Source organism: Podarcis pityusensis (genome assembly GCF_964106645.2).
Source record: "Podarcis pityusensis genome assembly, chromosome: 6".
Lineage (NCBI taxonomy): Eukaryota > Metazoa > Chordata > Lepidosauria > Squamata > Lacertidae > Podarcis > Podarcis pityusensis.
The window spans coordinates 40,294,245-40,317,783 of record NC_138030.1 but is presented as its reverse complement, the minus strand read 5'-3'; the positions used below and the strand labels follow the sequence as shown (position 1 = coordinate 40,317,783).

General features: G+C 45.3%; 1 protein-coding gene across 1 annotated transcript in view; it reads right to left on the bottom strand.

Annotated features, from left to right (window-relative positions):
* SLC45A3 (solute carrier family 45 member 3) overlaps positions 1 to 23,045 on the bottom strand; it is a 40,457-nt gene extending 17,412 nt beyond the window's left edge. Inside the window, exon 1 of the mRNA XM_081009065.1 lies at positions 22,745 to 23,045. The gene's annotated coding sequence lies outside the window, so the exon portion shown is untranslated. The remainder of the gene's footprint in view (positions 1 to 22,744) is intronic.
* Positions 23,046 to 23,539: the final 494 nt, after the last annotated feature.

Genomic DNA, 23,539 nt, shown 5'->3' with positions numbered 1-23,539 from the left:
GGCTGGGCCTCAACTTGATTTAAAGGGGGGAAGCTAGACAAAGGGAAGGTTTAAAAGCACAGCTTGGGAGGACAGCACAGTTCTGATAATGGCCAGGCAATCAAACAAGCCTGGATGTTTAGCATTCCTGCAGTTTCAGGACAACTCTCCTCCTATTTTGCTCTGCAAAGTCGTGGAAAACAGCTCTTTTTCTTCATGGATGTGCAAGCTGGACAACAGTGACAGAGCAAAAAAGATAGGATTCTACAGCAGCTGCCAAGCCCAGATAAAACACTTCCCCATTTAGACACACACACACACACACACACACACACACACAAAAACTTTCCAGCTTCCAGTCATAAGTGTGCTAGTATCCAACTGTATTGTAACATCAAATATGAACTTAATTCCTTTATCATTTACAGCATCTGTTGAGAACTGTAACTTTTTAAAGTATTTGCTGCTTTTTCACTTTGCAGTCTCTTCAAGGTGGCTCACAATAATGGGATTCATGAACCTTCACTCTATATCTGAAGTTCAGAGGTGAGTGTACCCCAAATCATCATCATCATGTACCCCAAATGGCACCATCTACACACAAGGAAAGTCTTCAGAAAAATATATGGGGGGGCAGAGGAATGACACACCTAAAATAGTCCAGTGTATACAAAGCATGCTCAGTGATCAAAGATTGCTGGGTGACGTAATGGTTAGAGTGTTGGACTAGGACCTGGAAGAGCAGGGTTCGAATCTCCACTCAGCCATGAAGCTCCCTGCCTCCCACTGCTGCCATGCTACTGGGAGCTAAGCCATGGTTTGGCTTAGTAATGTGCATGAACCCAGGCAGGCTCATGGTTTGTCTCCCCCCAAATAAATCATGAATTGTAAACTAAGAACAAGCTTTGGCTACAGTCCGTGGTTTGTTTGGCATGAAACAATCCACGAGCTCAAGTTCTCTCAGTAACAGGGGAACAGCAGAAGAGGGGCAAAGCAGCGGCTTTTTTATTATTATTGTGCACCAGCACATTTGCTCATTCATGCTAAGGCATAGTTTGGCTTAGGGATGCGGGTGGCGCTGTAGGTTAAGCCACAGAGCCTAGGGCTTGCCGGATCAGAAGGTCGGTGGTTAGAATCCCTGTGACGGGGTGAGCTTCTGTTGCTCGGTCCCTGCTCCTGCCAACCTAGCAGTTCGAAAGCATGTCAAAGTGCAAGTAGATAAATAGGTACCGCTCTGGCGGGAAGGTAAACGATGCTTCCATGCGCTTCTCTGGTTTGCCAGAAGCGGCTTAGTCATGCTGGCCACATGACCCGGAAGCTGTATGCCGGCTCCCTCGGCCAATAAAGCGAGATGAGCGCCGCAACCCCAGAGTCGGTCACGACTGGACCTAATGGTCAGGGGTCTCTTATAGTTTGGCTTAGCATTGTGTGCTAACCAGGCCTAAGTGCCCAAGCCCTAAAGCAATTAATCTTAACTATGCTTACCTGGAGATGCTAAATGTTGAACCTGGGGCCTTTGCATGAAAAGCAGACGCTCTTCCATTGAGGTACAACCCCTTCCCCTAAGTTGTCTTCTTTCAGCTAACCATAATTATGACTAACCACAGTCATAATTCAGACATAATGTTTACCTCCATTTAAGGAGCGCAGCTCACTGTGGCTTGTCTCCGGTCATGATAAACCGTGGTTTTATCATTAGTCCAAACAAGCTGCCTGTTAGTAACACTTTTATGAAGACTGTACTCCACAACTAGGCAATATCTGAACCAATATTAATGGAGTAAAGGCAGGGCATCAGTGCAAATTTTGAAACATATATCCCAGCGCAAAGTACAGCAATTCCCTCAGGGCAGCTGTGTTAAATTAAATTCTGGCATCCCTTTCGGGTATTTTTACAAGTATGAAATTGGACCAAATTTGGTTTTTAAAATTAAAATAAAACATTGCGGGACATAAATGTGTGAAATTGTATGACTTGGCAACTATGCATAGTTTTCTTTTTTAAAAAAGATAGATTTTAAAAATGCGAGCCATAATCCAAATCTGCCCTCCCCACATGGAAAGCAGGAGGGCACAAAGGCCATACCTGTGAAGGACAGAAAACTGGAGCCAATGGGGTGGCAGGTGATGGCCCAAAAGCAAATGGGCACTGCAGCAAATCCTCTCCTCCCCACCTCTGTTCTCCTCATACTCTCCAATGCTCACACGGGTTCCCTCAGCTACTGATCTACTACTAGTGCAGCGTTTGCCAACCTTCCAAATGTTTTGCACTACAACTCCCATTAGCCTCAGCCAGCTGGCTCAGGGCTGATGGGAGTTGTAGTCCAAAACATCTGGAGGGTACCAGGTTGGCAAAGGCTGAACGAGGGGCATTATACTGTGACTGGTTTCTTTTTAAAATAGTTAATTATAGTTGATGGAATAATTTACCCCAAAAAAAGAAAGAGAGAAGGGTGGTTTAATACAATCTTAACAGAGGCATTCTTTCTTCTCTCTCTCTCTCTTCACGGACACATTCACACCTCACTCGGTGCCTGCCACAATACATGCATTCATCATGTAAAAACATGCTCCTTTCCCATTCAAAAGTTCACTGTTATATATAGATTTAAAAGCCAACTAGAACACATGTAATTAATTGACTAGTACTCCTTTATTTGGGTAACAGTCCAATAAGCTTATACATGCTGGATCTCAATCATGAATGGGGGGGGGCAGTTGTTATGTGGTCAGTCTCTTTCCTTTCCAGTCTCTGGCCTGGAATTCAATTTTCCCCCAGCCTTGTCCCTGATCTCTAGCCCAGACTGTCGCTCTTCACTAGAATATGGCTCGCGTGCAGAGCATTTTGTTTACATTTAAGGCCAATGTACCAGAAAATCTGGAACCAACTGGCTGAATAAGAAATACACCATGGTGTAATTCTGGCTATGTTGTATGTTGGAATGGAACTCACCTGACCCCCTTCCCCACCCCCACTTCCTAAAATGTGTTCTGTAGCAGGGAAGGGATGGAAGCACAGTTGTAATTTATTTCATTTCATCTCCCTGAATTAGCTCCAGGTTTCCGGTGAGCTGAGGCCTCGATTACATTACTGGCCCTATACCAGGCAGCAAGGCTAATGACATGCTGCTGGAAATCCCTTATTATCCAAAGCGGAAGGCAGAAACATAGGTTTGAATATAGAAGCTTCCCTGGGTTCAAATGCAAAGAACCAAGAAACCTCACAATCTGGAAATGTAGAGTCTCCTCTCTAAGATTTACAAATCAGCATTCGGTTGCCAAATGGAGGCATTTCTCAGTTCTTCCGTGAGAATTTAACTTAATGTTCTGTACACATGTGGGCCTTAAAATGCACAGGGGTCACTGTTTCACAGTGTGCTTTTTTACAAAGCAGTTTGCAAGTGTACACACATTTGCGCAATAACGTCTTCTAAAGTGGCAGCTACTATCTGTGTATACAGGTGGGGATGTGTATACAGTGTACAGTATATGGTATAAAGTCACAGGTTAATGTGCTGCCTCCTATTCTGCCTTTATTCATGGACAAGTTAAACATGGCGATGGGGTTTCAACCAGTGTGCTACGGCACACTGGGGTGCCTTGAAGGATGATCAGGGATGCCATGGGCAACACTGGCCTCTGTCCCCCTTTCCTTCCCTCCCTTCCTGTGATGCCCTCTCACATCTGTCTCCCAAAGGCTTGCACAGCTGTTTGTTGTAGCAGCCCTGGCTACAAGCTCCCCAGGCAAATTGTGCCTCTAGGGTTGGCCAGGGGGTGCTAGTTACCAGAAGCTAAGGCGGCCCTAGGGTCAGCAAGGAAACGGGCGAGGGAGCCCGGCCAGCCAGTCTGCCAGCCCTTGCTGTTGGAAATGGACAGACAAATCTCAGGCCCTTGTGGGGCAGTGTGAGGAGGTACCTCTCTTTGGGGCAGGGGCAACAGCAGTGGCTGCCCAGAGGACTCCCAAGGACAGGGGAGAGGAAGCTGAGGGAGCACTCCACAAGGGAGGGTGTTCGAAAAAGGGTGAGAGACTGCCAGCTCTGCAGGCAAGGGGTGACATAACTGGGCTCCTGAGGCCCACAGGAGTGCCGCAGAAAGAATGTAGTTGGTCAAGGGAGCTGTGGACTCAAAAAGGTTGAAAACCCCTGGTGTGGCCTGTTCCAATAGGAGGTGATCTGAAAGTGCTCTCTGTGTATGCAGCAAGCACTTGAGAAGTACATTCTTGGCACAAAATGGATTATAACTGTTCCAGGAGAATGAGCTTTAGATTGAGATTTTAAATTGGCAAATATTGTGAGGCAGGGATGCTATGGGGATGGTATCACATGTATGGCAACCCCAAATGACACCTGCATCCAGCTCTGAGCACACATTTGCACACCATGCGTACAAACTCCAAGGCTGCAGTTCTCCCCATACTTAACTAGGAAACAAATGCCATTTGACACAGTGGGTCTTTCCTCTGTGTAAACATAAACCGTATTGTGCAGTAAATCTTAACATCTTTGCCAAAAGACAACCAACAACAACACCCACCTGTCAATTGTTTTGACTTTCCAAAATAAAAAATGGTCATTTATAGCACTGAGATTCCATTTTGATTTTCAGCAACCTACGTTCACCAGAAAGGAGGTGGGGTGTGCCAGTAACAGCCATTTGAAAACTATTTCTGTTTCAAAACAAGAGTTATAAATAAAATTGAACGATTAAAATTAAGGCAAGCATTGGATGGAACATTTTGAAGCTACTCAAACAGGAGTGAATGAGGATTTATGAGTGGGGGCACTGAAAAAAAAGGGAGGGAGAGAAAGATCTGGCTACCACCTCATTTTTCCACAGCATACCTCATCAAAAGCATTAAAGATGACCACAGCAGGAGGAGATAAAACAGGTCAGGGGGTCTGGTACTAACGTGATGGTAAATAAACAAGACCCTCCAGAAAATCAGAGGCAAAAATAACAGATTATGGTACCAGTAAGGGTTCACATGGCAGCCCGCCTTTTCTGAAACGTAGACTTCTTTCGTAAAAGGTACTAGAAGCTATGCCACAGAACAGGGTCATGTCTCAAGAGTAGCCACAAAACGTGGGGACCAAGTGGGCAGAGTGTGTATGGCACAGAGCCCTAACAGCCACAAAGCTCGCTGGGTGGCCTCGAAGTCTCCATTTCTCAGCCTAACCTGTGGGGATAAAATAAAATCACCTCATACACATGCCAAATTGAATTCTGCGGAAAAAGTGCAGGACACAAGGGTGATGAGAACAGTGATGTAATGGTAGCAGGGACAGGGAGGGACACAGTTCCACCACGTATTTTACATCGGGGACAATGATGTCATCTCCTGGGGGGATATTTGTCACTCCTTTGCATGCCAAATAAATAAGCTTTTCTCAGAAAGAAACCCACCAAATAAACTATGCAGAGAAAGAGATGGCCTATGTCAGAATGCATGGCTAAGGGTTAAACCACTGCTTTTTTTTTTAACCCTCCAAAGTCCCTTTACTATGAATTAATGACCAACCAAAATGCCACAAAGCTTTCAACTCCACCAAAACCTCATCAGGACAAATATTAAGCAAAGCAGGAGAGAGTGTGTGCTTTAGGCATAAAGTCCGCATTGGCTATCCATTCATTTTTACTGTATAGTCTTAATCCCCATTGGCACCATACATTTAAAGCAATACCATCCCACATTAAAGAGTCATGACCCCCTGCAAAGGATCCTGGGAACTGTAGTTTGTGAAGGGTGCTGACCCATTCCCTGGGACTGGTTGTTCTGCTACTCTGGGAACTGCAACTCTGTGCAGGAAACGGAGATCTGCTAACAACTCAGCGCCTGTAAGGTTTGGTCAAATGAGCAGCCAGAGTTTCCAGACACACTGGCATCAAGACAGGCGGGGGCCCCACCCTCGGCCTATGCCCATAGCTCCAACATCTTGTCTGCTTCCCCCCTCCTGCTTCTCCAAGTTATTATTAACAGAAGAATAAAAATGTAAATCAAACCAAGTGGGAAAAACATAAAGCAGCCCCAAACAGGTGCCCCCCCTTTAACCTCTAGGCCATGGTAGTGGGCAGGGATTAAAGCCCAGCACCACATGACCAGAGTCCTTGTATTTATATGTCAGTGTGTAAAACCCACCCTGCTGAGCAGCCTTTTCTCTGCCTGAGGCTAGGGCTTCTGCTCAGCGTCTAGTCCAACAGACACACAAAAGGGATTAGCCAAGAGCCTCTCAGCCCTGCAGAGTAATCCATCAAATTATCCCCTTGTTGGCGTGGCTGTCCTCTTCAGAGGGGAGAGCGGGCCGGGATTGCGGGAGGAGGGGGGGTGGCCTCTAAAGGCTTTTGAAGAAGCTGAAATTACACTTGAGCCTGAAACAGTCCACCCAGCTGCTTCCAGCCCAAGAACCACAATGGGATGGTTGTAAACAGAACCCTGAGAGACGGGAGGGAAGCAGCGAGGGAGACAGGCAGGGAGAAAAAGAGGACAGGCAGACACTGTTGAAAAGGGCAATGGCCTCCCCCCGCCAAGTGTCAAAATCCAACAGGTGGCTTCGCTCCCCTCCCTCAGCCCCTTTCTGTATCCAGTAACAGAAAACAGCAGCGCTGAAAAGGAGCTGACAATATATCTTGACCCCCTCCCCACCCCTTCTTCATTTAGGGGGAAAGGGCCCACATTTCAAGGAGTTGGGTCATGTATTATGCAGCAATGCCCAAAGGCGTTTTTCCTCCCTTCTAAGCAGTGCCAAGTTCAGGGCCTCTGCATCTTCCTGGAAAGTCCCAGCCTGGACCAGTTACATATCTCTGGGACATCCCGATCCATCCCTTGCTTAGCTGCAACCTGTATTTAAGTAACACAAACCTGTCAAGAGAGAACTCTCAGTGTGCCCCCAAAAATGCCATTGGGGGAGCTTCGCCCACAAATTCCCCACACGATGCTGGAAGATGATTTCGTTTTGTGCAAGAGGCTTTTGTTTTTCCTAAAACACCAATAAATGAGCAGCATCTAAGTTTGCACCAAATACTTCCAGTTTCCAAGATAAGGATCAAGAAGCTGTCCAGAGAAGCAGAGCTGGCGCATGCAAGCTCTATTTGTTTCAAGAGGAATTCGAGGAGGAGAGGCCTTCTGTCGTTCCGCTCCGTGCCCACTGTGAAGATGTTTGCTTTCAAGTCTAGATTGTTTCAACCCACTTTAAAAATCTGGGCCCAATTGCAAGATCAAAGCACTTCAAAATGTATTGTCATAAATTTGTATCCTGAGAGGTTACTTGAGAAAGCGGGGAGGGAAAATGACATTTCCTTTACTCCAACTTCCTACCAAATGTACAGATCAGTGACACATCAGACTCATGGCCAGCAGACGACTGATACATGTGGTCTGCACTGCAGATGGGTGAATTTGCAAGGGTGATTTTTTTTTGGCTCCACTGGGCCTTGGGCTGTCACAGCTATTATTATTTGTTATTTTTATTTAGTTGCTAGATGCCTATTCCCCTCATAGAGCTACGCTGCAGTGTTCCCTGGGAAGAACGACTGCTGTTAAACCACTGGGTGGGGGGGGATAGGGGTTTCCTAACAACTCTCAGAACCCTTAACAAACCACAGCTCCCAGAATTCTTGGGGGGGGGCATGACTGCTTAACGTGGTACAGTATTATGGTAGTAAAATGTATAGTGTGAATGTGGCCTTAGTACATTTTTATTCCTCCTTTCCTCCAAGGAGACCAGACTGCATACATGCCCCACCCTAATTACAGGGCTGGCTCAAGACATTTTGGCATCTGAGGCAAACCACAAAATGGTACCACTCCCAGCCCACCAGGGAAGAAGGGGGCGAGTGAACATCTACTTACCAGATGGCTGAAGTAGGAATCAAAGGCCATTGCGGGAGGAAGGGGCCTGCTCTGAATCACGCCAGGTGGGTGCAGACCCCAAGCAACCCCAGAGGGCAACCCTTGGCATTTCCTCCCTAGGGTTGAGAGGAGCACCTCCTATTCTCCGACAGCCCACTGTAGAAGTGGCATGGGGGGGGGTTGCCAAGGAGGTGGCAGATCTGGCCTCCAAAGAGCACACTGCATCCATCACTGTGGTGGGCAATGCATTCTTTGGAGGCTGAATCTGCTGCCCCTGTGGATCTTGCCACCTGATGTAGTTGCCTCACCTTGCCTCATGAATGGGCTGCCCTTGCCTAATTCTCATCACAGGCTTAATGGAGAGCATGAGGTTCGCAAGGTAAGCCTAGGACCTTCTAATGGTTTAATGGGGATCTTCTCAATGCCTCCACACTTGTTAATAATACATAACTTACTGAAAAGAAGCTTTCCAAAACCCTATCCACCGTTCCCCGCCTCCTTCAGCCCCAGGCTCCATGCACACTTGCTAGAAAGTTAGAGGATACAATTCCAAGTCACCAAGGTCATAGATAAAAAGAGGTCATCTTCAGTGTCTGATCTCACACTCAGGCTAACCAGAAATTGGAGGGCACATGATCTGAAGAATTTCAGGCTCTGCCCCCCCACCCCACCCCCCACAGCCCCAGCTCGAGACAGAGACTTTCTCAGCTTAACATCACTCCATGGTGTCAAGAATCTGAAAAATGCAATAGGCTTCAGGAAGGTCAGGCTGAAGACAGCGGCATCGCAAACCCTTGTGACCATGCGTGGTCACGCTGTCAAAGGCAATTATTGACATTTTCTCCTCTGCTGCCAGCCAGCGGCATGCAAGCCTTTGAGCCAGATGTACAGTGGGGAATGCCTATTGATGCAAGCAACACTTTGCTCTGAAGAGGTTTCAAGCAGAAAATGCTGGAAATTAACCTAGAGAAGGGATTCCTCTGGCTGTGGATTTCTCTTCCCAAGCCACACCTCTACAACCCCACACATGTAAGGAACGTAGGAAGTTGCCTCATACCAAGTCAAGTATTGTCTATGCTGGCAGGTCATGGTTCTCCGTGGTTTCAGCCCTACCTGAAGATTCTGGGGATAGAACATGAGACCTTCTGCATGCAAAGCAGGTGTGGTAAGAACACCGGGAGTCAGACCTCATCCAAACAGTTGGCAGTAAGCCCTATTCTGTATGACTTTTTTGGTAATCCTGTGAGCCTGCCTTGGTGAAGAAAAGGAGAAAATTGTCTTTCAGAGCCTTGTTACTAGGATGAAAATATTACAGGAAATTAGTCCATTTAATGCCTGTTTGGCTTAAGTTACCTTCTGAGCCAGTCGGGGTTTTATTATTTCATGCAAGCAAGGAAGGAAAAGGGGAGGGTAATGATAAGAGTAAGGAGAAACGTTTCAATAGCAACTAGAAAAAGGAACTGAAATGTGAACTTATCTAAAGCAGAAATCTAAAACCCCACATGTTACGGAGTTTATGTTCCTTGGAATTATAAAATGCCAACCCAGCATTTGCATATTCAGGTCACCAATTCAGGAAGTTCAGTTTACTTATGGTCACTTCATGCAAGGTTGCATTCCTACGTGAATATTACTGCTATGCAAGGAAAAAATATGTATATACACAATCATATTTGATGGACAGGTGCAGTTCAGCATAAGGTATCACAGGAACTGACACAACCCCAGAGTCTCTTCTCAGGGTCACAGAATAAGGGGGACCTGCAAGGATTAGTGCACACGATTATTTATAGCAGACAGGGTATCAAGGCAAGAAGCAGTTCTGGGAAACATTTACTTTAGCAAAGACTAAAATCTTATAAATAAAGTGCAGTACAGAGGTTCCCAAACTGTGGTCTGCGAACAACAGGGATCTACAGCCTTCATTCAGGTGTCAACAGCGTGTCTGTGGATTTGTGGTTGCAGATGGGAGACTGCACATCCATCGCATTAAATACAGGAAACCCCCTTACATTCTGTGTGTGTATGTCAGCGGAGCAGGTGTAAGCCTACCACATTCCGCCTCGATCCACTCTCTTTCAGTGCCAAAGACAGCATGTGCATACACAGTTGCACATGCAAACGCAGGCAAATTGAGAGTTGCCTGTATTCATTTTGATTTTGAATTGTTTTTAAATTGCTTCTTTTGTCTCTTATTTTGCATTTTATTGTATTAGCCTGAATTCTATAGAATAAAAATACAATTAAAAATCATATAGCATCTAATGCAGCTGCTACAACCGGCAGAAAACTCAGTAAGACTCTGCACAATTTTTAAGTGGTTCATGCGGGGGGGGGGGGGGGAGTTTGGAAAGCACAGCTGCCGTGGATCCCAAAAGCACCTACCAAAAAGTGCAGCCTTTACTCTAGCATTCAAGCATTTCCAGTAGGGAATCCCACACAAGGAAAGAAGAGAAATACTAGTGTCTAGCACAGGCATAGGCAAACTCCGGCCCTCCAGATGTTTGGGACTACAATTTCCATCATCCCTGACCACTGGTCCTGTTAGCTAGGGGTGATGGGAATTGCAGTCCCAAACATCCGGAGGGCCGAAGTTTGCCTATGCCTGGTCTAGCATTTCACAGCTAGGAGAAGCAAGACCCAGAAACCAGAAGACTTTTTCTCAGGTTCCCAAAAGGCACATAGCAAAAGGAATAATCCCAAAGCCACAGTGTGTCATAGAGTCATGACACAGTAAGCAAGCTTTCAAATTCTCCAGATCTCTTTTAATCATGCTCTATGAATGTTGGTTGGGGGGGGGCTGGAGAGAGAAAAGGCTGGGCATGTTGTCGTCCCAAAGTCTGCAGTCTTAAAATGGAGTGCAGGAGGAGTTATGCAGTCATAATTGGATTAGCTTTACTAGGGGAAAGACAGATTTGCAAGATGTACCCAAGGCTACTAAGACAAAAAAGCAAAAATGCTGTTTCCCCATTTTTGAAGATATAAAATTTAGCAGTTACTTTGGTTATGTCTCCTCGTCAAAACACAAGGATGACTTCAGCTTTCTGACATCCAGACAAGATAGAAATGAAAGTATTTATATTAGCAAAACTGAAGGTTACGGTACTTTTAAGGGTGTGCGCTAGGTAGAGAGTCAACAGAAGCCAAACTAAGAAAAATTACCTTGTATTTGGAGGACATGTAACCCCCCAAAAAATTTAAGTCTCTGGCACTGAAAGTTCATTTCTCTCCACTTTGAAGACCCCTCTACTGGACAGAGAAATGCAATATTCTTTAAAGCATATAGTACAAGTTGTAGGTAGTCATGTGGTCTTTACCATCCTGTGGCTCCTGTATCTGTTTCTCCTCTTAGTACCAACACTGCCATTTATAATTTTAATATAAGGAATGCAATCCTTGGGTGTCTGAAGTGCATCTCTCTAAATGTTTCTTCTCTAAGAACAGTTTGGTACCATTTGTGTGTACAATATAGAAACAGATATCTAAAGAGATAAAATATAGAGCAGTTCCCATGGGATGGTCCAACATAACTTTTCCCCTGCCAAGTCCAAACAAACCACTGGCTAGATAGGGGAGGTCTGGGTTGGAGCAGACTTGTTTGAGAGCCATTCCAAAAACCTGCTTTTCAGGGTTCAGGATTGCATTCCAGGACACAACAGCAGCTCTGAGCCTGCTGAGGAGGAGCCCCCACGGAGAGCATCTTCTTTGGAAAAAGCCATAGCCAACCCTCCGGTCATTTGAGTACTAGCATTAACAGGGCAAAGCTAGTTCAGTTGCAAGCTTGGGATAGGGAGACTGTGGTTTTTTTATGCCAACAGAAAAGTCATATATGACATGCATGCCGTTATAGCAAAGACAGGAGGAAAACACAGTGTTCAAAGTCTCCACTGTAAGACGCTTTGAAGAGACTATGACAGAGGGTTCCACATTTTATTACTTTTTTCTGACTGAACTTAAGAGCATGACCTTTTGCTCCTAGTCGAAGAATACACTTTGGATCCCAGACACAGACAGACACACAATACTAATGGGCCTTTTTGTGATCATGTGGTAACTAATGCATTTTCCCCCATGGCAATTTTCTGGTCTGTAATTCCAGCTATTTATATCCCTGCCAGAGAAGTTTAATGCCTGTGTGTGTGTGTGTGTGTGTGTGTGTGTGTGTGTGTCTTCTTTGACCATAGCCAGCAGGTTCCCTCTTCACAATCTCCAAAGAAAAAATAGATTAGAAACAAAGATCATTTGCAAACAGGAGGAACTGGGTACTTTTCACCCATCTCATGCCCTCCAGATGTTTTGAACTGAATTCCCCATCAGCCTCAGCTACCACCCTGTTGGTTGAGGCTGATGGGAGTTGTAGTCTGTCTGACACATCTGGAGGGCAGCAGGTTGGCAAGATCATACAAAAATGGTGAACTAAGAAAAGAGGCAAGGCTCATCTCTACAGCAGGATTGAAAGTTACATAATTTGTAAAGGGCTGCCTTACTTTGCTCCCATAAATGAACTTAATACAATTTCTACAATCCAGCATTACAGTATTTCCAGAGCCAGTTTGTGAATCTCCTAAAACCACATCGGGCTTATTGTTAATAGGAATTATTAACCAGCGCCCATAAATCAATTACTACTACTTACTGATGGGACTAAATAATAATATTTGGGGTTTTATGAAAGTTTCATGGCAAAGGTTTCAGCTCTCCCTGAAGCCACCCACAAAGCTAAAAACTGCTCAGTGTTGACTTTATCATTCCAATCATCTGCCAAATGTTTTGGGTATCATTTTGGCCTTTTTTGGTCCCAGTTATCCACTTCTGCAAATGGCACATCAGTTTAGCCTCACAGAGAAGCTGAGATGACAACTGGTTTCATGGCTGCCAGATGATCAGATCCTGCTTTGAGGATGGTATAAAGGATCTTTTTTAAAAAAAGTAAAAGGAGTTGGGTTCAGCATTAAATTATTGGCTCATGTCCCTCTGTAGGCTGATCTTGTCTGCTACACTCGTAACACAAACAGTCCTGTGTTGATACACAGCATGGCTAAACAGAACAAACAAGGCCATTATAAATGTTCTCACTTACTGGTGCGTCACATGGACAGGGTGGCAATTGAGAGTAGTCTTGCAGACAGCCTCTGGAAATTGCAAGGACACACTTTCTCTCCCAATAGCCCTTTATGTTTCATTTGTTGAGATGTTTGCCCACCTCTAGCTGTGTTTACCATATCAAAGTTCATGGGAAACACAGGTGAAGCGGAAGGGTAGCTGGGTAACAGATTACCCCCAATCACAAATGGGTCCTGACATCTTCACGGTTAAGTTTCAAGCATGCATATGGAAAGCTGAACTTCATCATATAATGTTTTGTCACTGAAGTTCACTTTGTATGGTATGCATGCATGCAAAAAGTTACAGAGCAGGGATGAGGAACTTGTGTCTCTCCAGATGTTATTTTATGTCAACTCCCAGAAGAATGACCAATGGTCAAGAATTACTGGAGCTGTATTCTAGCAAGATCTGGAGGGCCACAGGTTCCCCGTCCCTGATAGAGGTGGTCAGTCTGACTTACTGCTGCAAAACCTTGGGATACCCTTTCCCAGGACATCCACCAATGTCCACAACTGCTCTCAAACCAGCCAGGGTTAAAGATGAGGTACCCCCACAGAGATGCACCAAATTTAATCTGAATGGGTATTTTATGTCATGTTTCCCCTGCGTTCCATATGAAAATGGAAATAATTGTGCAAGACACAGATCACAACCAAAGGTCACTGCATACTTGCATAACTGTCACTTGATAAATGCATTGTCAGGCAGTGTCTTCCATGTGTGAATGAGAAATAACGCCTATTAAGTTTAGTAGGACTTACTTTGGAGAACATGTGCACAGGATTGCAGCTTTGTCCACAACCATCCATTGACTGGTATAAGGCAAGCAAGGATGGTCCTGCTACAAATATGTAGTAGAACAGAGTTGGCCAATTTGTTTGTACAGCACTATCAATGCACCCAGTAACGCAGCACACTTGACTGCAGCTGAGGAGAGGTGAAACAGTGGGGTTAAAGTATTATGTGCTTTATAAATAATAAAAGTTCAGCTTTCTAAAATTGCCTTTTCAGGGTAACCCTGAAGTTCCCTCCATCAGCTTGGCTGGGTAAAACTGCCATTTGGCTTCTCTACTCTTCCCTGAACTGTCTTCTGCAGCAACCACTTCACCTGGCTATTATGAAACTTCATTATGCAACACGATGGAAGACCAGAATGACAATTGGCTTGTTTTCCTCTTCCTGCTCTTTGTATCTTCATCAAGTAAAAGCCAATAAGAAAGAGAAGGGGGGGGGGCAGAGACAGACAGACAAATACCTGCCCCAAGGAGTTTATGATCTGAATGCTTCAAGAGGGAGAGGAAACATGAGATGGGAAACAGTGAGATGAAGGGGCGAAGCACAGTTCACAGCAGATGATGAATATGGGCGAATGCAGTTACATGTACTTGGGGTTAAGCCAAAGACATCATAGAAAAGTTAGGTTTTGGATAAAATGGAAGGTGTCAATATGAAGGTACTCTAGGAAGGATGCAACCAGCGGAAGGTAAGTGATTCAGATGGGAAAATTCATCCACTGAAAATGGGAGTCCACTGCAGCATCATTCCTTCCATTTCAAGGATTTTAAGTTCTTCCAGCATGCGCCTTGGTGTCCTGGATCTACTGCTGATGAGTGGAGAAACCTGGGGGCCCTCCAGGTGTCACTGGACTCCCAACTCCCTTCAGCCGAAAACAGTGTGACCAATGGTTAGGGCTGATGGGAGTTGTAATCCAACAACATCCAGAGGGCCAGCCCTGCTTTAGAGGGAGGTGAGGGCCAGGCCAGGATCCAAAGAATTGAGAAAGTAGTTCTTTGTGCCCAATGGATTTCCGATTTCTGTTTCTCAAACAGCAGCATATGTCAAATGTTCACATTTCGTGTGTGTGTGTATATATAAACACACAATCATGTATCCTCAACACCTTATAAGTTAACTTTGTAACAAGTTATAGTTGCTTTGGAGCCAGTCCTGATTAAAAAGTGGGAAGGAAAGGAAGATGCTTGGTTTGTGTGTAACAGTAAGTCACAAACTATGGATTCCTGTGAATGATCAGTGTGCTGGTTCATGCTGTTCAGTTGGGTCCACCCTTCTCCTCCCTGTCCCACCCCAGGAGGAAAACAACAGCCCCCAGCACTCACTTAGCATTATGTGTGAAGCAGCACTTGTGCTTTGTTTCAGTACAAACAAACCAAAAGTGGAAGTCAAGGTTTGTACTTGGTTTACTGCTCCAAGAGGAGGAGCAAGGAAGAGGTTCTCACGAACTGGAACACTCAAGCTTTGGTCTCTGCTGGTTCTCAAAATGTGGCACAGAGGAATAATTAAGGCATAATGAAGCAGCAGCTTCTGATCCTTAGATGGCAGCTATGACAACATCGCAGCAGCGAAAGTTGTTTTGGCCTTAAAAGCATTTTGGCCTTTGAAGTTCAAATTAACTGAAAACTTCAGGTTTTATTTGGATAGGAAGTTAAAATCCAGCATGCATGTTCACTGATATACATTAACTTGTTAGCAGTATCATTACAGAAACTCTCATCATAGCACAATAGGGAGGAGATGAGCTACTACCTCCCATGAACTCTACATAGCTCAACAAATTTCTATATTTTAACTTTTAAGTGAACTTTTGGAACGTGAACATTCCATTTTTAGAAACTGCCACACATAACTCCAGATTCTGCTGCAGGCCTCACTACAATCCAGTGGGGATGTCATGGGCTTGGCAGCTTTCTAAGCTGCTAGATCACACCATAAATCACCAGAGCGCTGCATGCAAAAACAGGCCTGGGGTTCATTGAAGTTTGCATGATTAACCCCACGGCTTGTTCAAGTCAACCCAGAGCAGGTGATTCTGACTATAAACAGCTGGAGCAGAGATTGTTTCCAGAGCAAGGAAGGTCAATGCCATATCTCACCGAAGGAGCTGCTTCTCCTCTGTGCTCAGTCTCCTTGTGGGAAATACTTTTACGACCAGAATGCAGCCACAACACAGGCATTAAGAGATGGTTTTTTATGGAGTGCCTGCGGACCTGGCACCTGCTTGCTGAAGAACATATTCCAGTCCTCGCGCTCTGCCTCCCCAAACAAAACCAAAAAATGCTATTTGAGTTGCATTCCTTCTATTCCGTTCCTTATTTTCCCAGGGCCTGCCTTTTCTCATATTCAGACTGGCAAAATGTTAAAATAAATATTTTCAGACTTAAAGCAGGAACAGATTCCTATTTGGGTAGGAGAAGAGACACCAACGGTGCCACAAGTTCAAAGGACCTCCTAGGAACTAGCAGAAAGGATGAGGAGGAATAAAGAACACATAGCAATTCCTTGGGCAGTTCCACAGAGCCAAGAATTTGGTTCCTTACCAAGGTGTCCAAGTCTTCACAGCCTTGCAGCTTAGAGATTTTTTTCCCCAGCCTCAAATTAAGCCTCATGTAATGAAAATACATGCCAATGAGATGGGGTGCCTACAAACCATCTCAAAGCCACATTATGTACATGTTTTCCTTCAAAGCAATATGAGTATACTTGGATCTCATCTACTGCAGTTTCAATAAAGGCAGCTGCAAAGCAATAATTTCATTGCCTTTTGACCCCAATGCTTACAATTTCCCTCCTACACTCGTGTACATGCCCACCATATACTCAGGTACTGTACACACACTCTATATCTTCATGTACACATGCTTACCAATTGAGAACAATGCTTTATTGCATCTAATGAAATGAATCCATTCCACATAAGCCTTATACCCTAATAAATTGGTTAAGGCTTGCATAGGGATGGACACATCTGTCAAATTCAGTTCTCTTAGATTCTCATCTTTCTGAACTAAAATTCAGTTCTCCGTGACATTTTGCAGCAATATGAGAATTACTTTTTTTTTAAAAATCCTCATGAAAATTCAGCAGCATTTTGGTGTGAATTTCTCCTAATAAGCACATTTTTATGTGCAGTTTTCACTAATATACACATTTTTGCAAGCTGTTTCCCCTAATATAATGCATTGCTGTGTGCTATTTTTGCCAAAATATTAATTTTTATGCACAGTTTTTTAATTTTAATTTGAAAAACCAAATAAATAAAGTTTAGAAAAAAATTATGCACACTTTCCCCGAATGCATGCATTTTTTGTAAGCATTGTTTAGTTGGCAAACTGCATAGCAAAATTTGGATGAGTATGAAATTTGACAAATATCTCTCTTTTGGTTTGCATATAGTTTTGAAAAAAGCGAATGTGATAAATTCAGCTTCAAATGAGACATGAATTCAATCCCCTTCCCCATCCCTAGTCTTGAAGGTGCCATAAGAATCATCATAGTTTTTGCAACTACAGCCTTAATGTGCCTTCCCCTTTGGAAACTGTACAAGTGTTTTTTCAACCCTGCTTCAGAAGAACTCAGGTTGAGTTCAGCTACGAGGAAAGCCTCACTGATCCAAATGGGTCAACTGATTAGACCCACAGACAAGATTCAATCAAAAGTAATGCAGTGCATGAAACATACTACTGTACATTCAGCCCCAGCAGAGCTACATGGCAGTGAAACAGATACCATCAAGGAAGGAAACTGAGCCTTCCAGCCATTTGACAATCTCTTCATCTTTCAAATTAGAAGTTTACGTAAGGAAGCCTGAATTTTGTTACTTGCATTATAGCAGTGGTCAAAAGTTAAGCAACCTACGAGATTATATTGTTTACTCGGGCATTGAAAAACCAAGAAAAAATTAGCTTCACTTTGCTTGTATATAAGAAATTTTTGCAATAGTAAGAGAAACCACAGGCACTTAAGACTGTTAACATACAATACTCCGGAAAAGAGCTCTGCACTGTGCTATTTATGCGATTTATGCCCATCATCACAATATTTAAAACAGCAAATGTAAATAAAATGGAGCTTCTAGCCAAAATCTGAGGTGCATTATAGGTACCTCATGTGTGAAAAATACCTTAAAATACTGCTGATAAGCAGGCTTTGTGTAAATGTCTATAATGAGGGGCTGCAGCATTCAAAATTAAAAACTCAAATGCAGCAACCAGAGACGACAATTGAGCAATAGCTGTAGGAAAGTGCATACTTGATTCTGGGAAGAAGATTTGAAATTTTGCTGATTTATAAATTTGGCAGAGAACAGGCTGGATAAGCAAGAAGAAAATGAGGAATTCTTGCATGAATCACCGGCACAGGAGAAGTGGAGTCAATGAGGCAGAAAGGGAGGATGGGGCAAGAATGAGGTCCTAATCTCTAGCTGCTGGAAAACAGCACTCACACCTCTTGTTTCTGCCCACAAGCACGGTAGCAGCAACTTGTCCTTTAAGTGGAAGCTTCCAGGCTCTCATGAAGGTGTTGTCTTAACATGGTAGACAGCTGCATCCCGCTACTTATTGCATCATAGAGGCTATTCAGATTTCTGGCCCTTGCCTGTCATTTATTTATTTTATTTAAAGCATGTACAGCCCACTTGTCCAGCTCATGAGCCTTTCGACCACCATGAGATACAAGGATCAACAGCAGCAACTTGAAAACAACAACTAATAACAACACCACAGCAAATAAAACTAATTGAAGGAGAAAAACCCAAAGGACAGAAGACAAATCTGGCAGTGAGGCCACAGGCTTGCAGAAATTTTAAATGGTATTTAGGTGGTGTCTGAATGCAGTCAGTGAAGGAGCCAAGCGGACTTCCTTAGGCAGGAAGTTCCATGATGTTGGAAGAAGCCCCTTGTTGGAATCACCAACAGCCCAGCTTCTTACGGCCGGGGATATGGAGAAGGCTCTGCTCCCAATCAACTAACTAGATGGGCAAGTTTAGGTAGGAAGAAGTGAACCTGTAAGAATCCTGGTTATGAGCCACAGACGATAAAGGCCTTAAACAGGTCTGGAAAAAGACTGGAGCCAGCAATGGATACAAACAGTAATGGAGTCACATGCTTCAAAAGAACTAGCTCTAGCAAAACCTCCAACTGCTGCCCGCTGCACCATCAGAAGTTTGCTTACACTCTTCAAAGGCAACTCCATGTAAAGTGTGTCACAGGAAGCCAAACCAGATGCAGCTAGGGTGGTGGCAACTATGTATTCTACAGAATGCCCTTCAAGGCTACTTTATCCAACTATGTTTGCTTTATTAAAAGTATTTACATATCTAGGGGTCCAGGCAGCTTGAGCTTCTATCAAAACATGAGAAATGTTTCAGATTTTAAAACAAATACTGACGTGCTGTGTCTTAAGAACAATCTCTCCTTAAACATCATGCTAGAATATGCCTTGATCATAGAACAGACATTACCAATGATCAAAGGCTTGCCACCTTTATAGACAGATGTACAACTGCATTTTGCTCTAAACTGACCGCTTTGTGAGTATGTCCTAAAGCTGCTAACCATTAGGTTAGACTTGTAACAGAATACAACAGTCAGAAATAAGCTGGGCTGCATTAAACACATGGTAAGAAAGAAGAACCTTATCAAACCACTGTACTGATCCAATTATTCAAACATCTCCATATTCTGTCCTGCTGTCTGTCACATTTTCTGAAGATTCGCAGAATGACAAAGGATATATAAGCATTAAAGAACATGATATACTGTAAACCGCCCGGTGATCCCCAAATGAACAGAGGTATATACATTTAATAACTATTTAAACTTATTTTATTTTATTAATTAATGAGTGCCTAGAACACATCACTATAACCTCAATCCAATGTCTCTTAGCTGACCACCAGGCACAGAATATACCAATGTTGACATGTGGAATACTAATGCTGAGGCTCAGGGGAGTTATAGTTTAATAATACCTGCTCTTAATTATTCATGCAGCTTTCTTGAAAACACTCTTTCTCAGCCTGTTTCAGAATGCTCTACCAACAATCCCTTACAGCTATTGCTTAGCAGTACAATCTCCTTTTGATCATGTTCCCCCCACCCCAAAACACACACAAAATACGTTATGCACTAGCTTCTGAAAGGAGAACGGCACCACACATTATCACAGAATTTAAACAAAGCAAAACTGCTGGTCCCTATATAAAGTTTTCCTGCAGAAAAGGGAGGGGTATGTGGAGAGGAGTATCACATGTGGAAAAAAGCACAGCAATTCCATGTGCACCACACAAAGGGGTGCTGATGTGGCAGCATGCCTGAGCTTCCTTTGCATTCATCATCGATGAATTTGTCCCTCAGAGTGTGTTAGGAACCAGGAACCACAGCCCTTACTCAGGCTACTGAGGTTTCCAAGAGTTTCTGTACTTCACACAGAAGAGAAGAGGAAGAACTGCAAAGAAAATAGTTTTACGAGGGAGTCAAATAGAACATCAGCACACTGGTTCTGAGCTGAACGTGTAAGCTTACTCATTACTCAAATATTTGCACTTTCCATCATCATTGCACTAAACTACTGCTCTGCGCTTGCGTTAGCAGGTGCGCCGTATCTCAGATAATCCTAACTAAAACACTAGGGTTATATCCCATCCTGTCATAAAGGCTTAGTGCTACTTAGAATCCATTACTCAGGCTCCCCAAAGGTAGAAAAAGAAGGAAATTAAGGCAATAGCTTTTATTGGATTAGCTTCGGCTGATACTGAAGAGTGCAAACTTGATTTACACAGCGGCATTCTACAGGCAAAGGTGAAAAAAGGAGCACAGAAATTGCATAAGCTTGTAATACTACATAAAAAGTGCACAGCTGAATTATTCCTTATTCTCTACAGTCAATAGCTGTTCTGTTTCAAAAAGACAGAGAACAGTTGCTTACTCATTGCCTATGGGAACACAAGTTATGTCAAGATAAGAGTTTGATTAACTATTAGGAAAAGGATCTTAACAGCGGGACAAGTTGCATAATCTGAGCTACATGTTGTCTGCCTGTGGTACAAACATGATGAAATCCTCCCAGGAGTTTTGTTTTTGACAGAGAAACATGGGTAATCAACTAGAGAAATAGTCAACAGCCAATTCCCATTGTGTGGCAATCTTTTGCTTGGCAGGATGTGCTCAGACCTTGACTTTGTAAATAAAAAAGTGAGGTGGGGTTCCTCCTCAGCCAACATGTGTTCCTCATGATTCAAGGGTCCATTTCTGTCCTTGCACCCCCACCCTGGAGATGGGTGCCTTGCACAAGGCACGTTCAGATTCCATTCACAGTTCCAAAGCTGCTTTCAAACAGTTTCCAAAAGCGCAGTGGGGAAACACGGCCCAAAACAGTAAGTGATGTTACTTCAGTTATACACAGCACTGGTGCCAGCACCTGGCATCTTTGGCCCGCTGCTGGGGCCCCAGCACCCTAGAATCAAAGTTGGAGGGAACCCCAACCCCTTGCAATGCAGGAATCTGTGGCAAGACCCACTGCTGACACCTACCTTCCTCCCACTTGGGGGGGGGGGGCGGATATCAGTTCAGTGCTTCAAGCAGCACACTAGATGGTAGGCTCTAGCTGCCAGGGGTGCCAACTTGAATAAAATATTGAGGGGGGGGCAGGTAAGCCCCACCCAGCATAATCAATCACAAGACACAGCGAGCGCACACCATTTGGATGGTAGTGCCCATTAACTGGGGGGCACCCCCTCAGATATTTTATTGGAGGGGGGGGAAAGACCTCAGCCCCTAAGACTTGGCTCCAACGCTAGCTGCCATTTAAATTTCCCATAGTTCTTCTGACATAAAGTCCCTCTGGAAAATTTAAACCACCAGCTGCCCAGCACTGCTTGGTGTCCATCAATTGTTGGGGGGGCAAAGGGCCCCCCGAATCCTACCATTGTGTTGCTACCCATTCTGCACCCAGAAACCCTAACAGCATCACCAGTGTTGCACAGTAGGGAGTAAGGGATATGCTGCCAAAGAATGAAGGATCTGTACTCTCTCCCTTGACACATGCCAAGCTTCTTAAAAGCGTGGTGTTTGGACTATACGGGACAGCCGGCAACTGGATTGTATCAACTCATGGCTCTCTCAAGCGACGAGCGGCCCTATATCTCCCGGGATAACTCATTCCACAAGCCGGACTTCTTGTTTAGAGAAGTCGATCCGACGGCAGCGCACGTGCTCCAGAAAGGCTGGGAGACTTGGGAGGATGAAGTTCGCTTGTTGATCCGCTTATCCGGGGCAGGCGGGGGTCCCTTGGCCAGCCAGCAGACCGGCTCTTATTAAGCAGTCAAAGAGCAAGGCAGGCACCGGCAACATCCCCATCGCCCCCGCTCCGCTGGACCGAGGCGCCCTGATTCAGCCCCACCTGCTCCAGGTTAAAGGCAACCAGGAAATCGGAGCAGCCCAGCAGGGAATCTTTGACGCGTCCGTCACCAGGGAAGGCTGCTGCGAGTTCAACCAAAATAAACACCCGGCGGTTCAGTGCGTGACTCACGCCTCCTCCCCCACCGCCCCCATCTCAACTTTTCCGGAGACGAAGATTTCCCAAAAGAGAGATCCGGCATGATCGCGCCCAAGAACCTCGCGGGCTTCTTGCAGAGCAGGCGCGGCGTGCCTTGGGCCGCCTTGGGCTCCCGGGCCGAGCCGGCTGCTCCTCTCCCGGCGCGCCCTCCAAGCAGCCGCCCGCCCACAGCGGAGGAGACGCCGAGCGCCTGCCTGCAGCTGCCCCGTCCCGCCAAACTCCGGAGAAGCGCCGGCCGGGAGGGGCCGCCGGGCTCCCCTTCTGCACTCGCCCCCTCCTCCCTCTGCGAGGAGCATCCCCGGGGATTTCCACCTCCCCCCCCCCCCCGTTTCCAATTCAAGGGCAAAGACAACTCTCTACTTCTGGAGGAGATGCTTTGCAGTCTTTAAAAGTGGTGGGGAGTGCCCACGGACTTGGCAGGAGAGGGCTCGGCCCAGACAGGCGCACGTGCTCCTCGCGTACCTGGCATAGAAGCAGCAGCGCCGCCGCCGCCGCCAGCATGTCTCCTTCCCCGGCGAAGCCGCCTCTCCGCTTCGGCCCCCTCCGCGCCGGGATTTGCGCAGAGGCGCTCAATACCCGCCAGTGTCTCGCTCTGCCGCCTTTTAAATTGGCCGGCCCCGGGGCGCATGCGCCGAGGCCGCCAGGGTGGAGTGAGGTTGGCTTTGGTCGGGTTCGGCAGAAGGACTTCTCCCGACCCCGAGGCATCGTCGAGGGGGAGGGGGCGGGGGCTTCTCCTCCGGTCGTACCGGCTCTGAACTTCCAGGCGGCGACTGGAAGAGACTCAGCAACCGAAGAGCGCTTGGGGGGTTGCAGACGGCGATGTTTTCTGGAGGGAAGGAAGGGAAGGGTAGACCGAGATTATACACACACATCTGTCGAGGGAAATGTAGGAAGTTTCCACTCGTTTCAATGAAGTCTATTTTGCAGTAAACAGCCCCGTCCCGAACACAACGCTGCGATACAAGCGTTATGATGGTCAACTAAGTTATACTCCGAGTAGACCCACTGAAATCAGTGAAGCAGAGTTAGCCACACCCATTCATTTCGATGGGTCTAGGTAGGATGAGTGTGCGATGCAATCCCTAGCTTCACTTAACATGATATTTGAGGATATTATGTTGGGCTTAATGTTTTGTTGTTAGCGTGGAAGTTGCCAGAATGTTGTTATTACTTTTGGGTGTGATTCTGGAAGCTGCGGTGAGAGGGTTTGACCCAGAACGATGACTTTCGAATATTAGTTGTTAAAGGGGACTACAA